Genomic DNA, 3,094 nt, shown 5'->3' with positions numbered 1-3,094 from the left:
AGGAGTGAGCATCCCCTGCTGACCGGTCACACCCGCCGTGTGCTCATTGTCATAATCAGGAAATAACGGAAAAAATCCGTAGTCAATTCAGTGTATAAATAATGGACTAACAATTGGTATGAAAAACGTCAGTCAGCATTTCATTCAATGATAAATTGTATTTGCTGACAAGGTCATTGTATCGACCATAGAATTTACGAAATGATGACTTTAAACGAGACTGTTGATATTCTTGTTTCATCAACTTGCTTGTCAATAATTTACCTCGTTTAAGAAATTTTTCATACGTAGAGCATGTTCTTGCGTATCGAATCAACTGAGATATAAATACTCCGTATGCAGGTGATGAAGGTATATTGCTGCATAAGTAAGGGAAGTTGACGATAGAAAAGTTAAAGTCATCACGTTTATCATATAGCTTGGTTGTTAGATTACCATTTGTGTCTTTTTCAAGTAAAATATCCAAGTATGAAGCAGAAGTGTTGGATTCTGTGGTATCTTTTATCTCAAGCTCACCAGGATATATCGTGTCGACGTAGGAATGGAAATTATCATTATTAATTGACAATACGTCGTCGATATATCTAAATGTCGAGTTGAAGGCCACAGCAAGTGTTTTTTTCTTTTCACGCAAAAGATTTTGAATAAATTCTGCTTCATATGAATATAAAAATAAGTCTGCTAATAACGGAGCGCAATTTGTACCCATGGGAATTCCAATAGATTGTTGGAATACCTGGTCTCCAAAAACCACATAGATATTGTCAATCAGAAACTCAAGCATCTTCTTGATGTCAACTTCAGAGTACTTATGTGTACAATAAGAATCTGTTTTAACAAAATAATTTTTCAAATGACCAATGACGAGGTAAGTAAACTTACGAGTTCCATTTTTGTTGAAGAAGCAGCTGTCAATGATATCAAAAAGCCTGGATTTTAATTTGTCGTGCGGAATTGTTGTGTATAAAGTTGAAAAGTCGTAAGTTTTTATGCTGTTGATTTTTGTAAAGTCTTGTGATTTCAAATTGTCCAAAAGTTCTTTAGAATTTTTAAGTATCCACATCTGATTTACACCACTTCTTGAATATATAGTTGTACAGTACTCTTGAAGTTTTTCCTTCACTACTGTCAATATTTTAGTGAGAAGTAACGAAAGAGGCTTGGTTGAACATTTACTGGAACCTGCAATGTATCTTTGTTTGTAAGGATTCTTATGAAGTTTCGGAATCCAATATATATAAGCTAGTTCAGATTCATTTTGGCTCTAATATATGCATTATAATCATCGTGGTATCATGACATTAATTAATAAACCTAAGGAAACCCTGAAAGCAAAATTGCTTATTTCCAATGGGGTCCTTTTTATAAATAAATAAAACAAAAAAAACAAACTAAACAACAAAAATTAAGTACGCGGATGTAGGCAAAATTTTGGCAGATACATTAATCAAGGCACCTCATTCAGATAGGACAGGTATTAAAAAACCCTGTATCAAATTTAAAATTAAATTACACAAAGCATTTAAAATAAAACAATACATAGTTGTTAAAAATCAAAAATATATAATTTAATTTCACTTGCTGCGTCATTCGGAGGAATATATAATATTTTGGATAACATAACTTGCCTACGTCACAATGATACGTCATTAACGTATTACTCCGCTTGACGTTACTTTTAAAATAATGCTCAATTTGAAGTCTTTTTCTGGAAAAAATATTGTCTCATTGTCTACTCTGAAATTAAATTATAAGGAATGAATCTAATTTCAACTTATGTTATCCGATATAACAAAACTTGGGGCAGTTTACGCTTTCCTATAAACCGCTTCGCGGTTTATAAAGCGTAAACTGCTTCAAGTTATGTTATATCGGATAACATAAGTTGGAATTAGCTTCATTCCTTAAATAAACGAACTCTCTTCACAGCTTTTAAAATCCTCCATTAGATACCTTTTTACAATGTTCTTAAAAGTTTCTTTACTTTCTAAATTCTTAATGAGGCAAGTCATTCCAATCTTTGATGGCATTGTAATAAAAAGTCTGATCTTGGCAATGTCTAATCGATGGCAATTTAAAGTTGTGGCTATTTGAGGATCTAGTATTGGAGTAATAATTACAAAAACTGGTAAAAAATTGTTTCAGGATAAACAGGGGCTTTCTTATGAACAATATTAAAAACATGATTCAGTCTCATCTGCTTCACTGTCCTGTCCACATTCAACATATTAATAGACTCAAAAATACTATGATTGATGGGATGCATCGGGGATAAATCCAACATAAATCGAATGACCTTATTTTGGCAAATTTGTAATGTACGTTTCATAGTTTTTGACAGTCCAGAGTACCAAGAGCTACATGAATAATCTAAGTGACAGAGGATAAGTGCTGTACATAATGAGAATTTGCTCTTTTGATCCAAGCATCTTGCTTGTCTATACAAAAATTTTAATCTACAGTTCACCTTTTGAACAATAGAAGATACAATATTTTCACCAGATAATATTTGTATATATTGACTCGTTTACATCTTAATCATTCTGGTAATTATTTTCTGTAAATCTGATCATTTTTATAAATATGCCGACTGTTCCAAAGCATCGGACCCTGAACACGTTACTTTATTTTAAAAATTCATATATGGAATGAAATTGGATCAAGTTAACTTGTAACCTGAATGGGAAAACGAAGAGAGCCCGTACCCTTAATATTTCGTGTTTTTGAAATATTAACTACCATTTCCTCTCGAAATAAATATTTCATTATATCATAAATTAAAATACCTTTAATGTACCGTTGTCTTTTGTGCATTACACTTTGACAATAGCACAAGTTCAGAATCCCTGCTGTATGAGTTAGTTGACAATAGATTGTCACTCCATTTAGGTAAGACAAAATCTATTTTATTTGGTCCTCCAAGAAAGCTGAAAAGTATCACAGATTTTTAAATTGTGTGTAATGGTCATATTATTAAAGGTTCTGACAGTGTTAAATATTTAGGAATCTGTATTGACAAGTTTCTTTCATGTGAAAATATTGTTTTAAGTATCATACAAAAAGTTAATGCTAGACTTAAGTTTTTATATAGAAA

Source organism: Saccostrea cucullata, unplaced genomic scaffold, assembly GCF_032062105.1.
Source record: "Saccostrea cucullata isolate Sc308-1 unplaced genomic scaffold, CSIRO_AGI_Scuc_v1 ctg2073, whole genome shotgun sequence".
Lineage (NCBI taxonomy): Eukaryota > Metazoa > Mollusca > Bivalvia > Ostreida > Ostreidae > Saccostrea > Saccostrea cuccullata.
Note: the sequence above shows the minus strand (reverse complement) of the source record.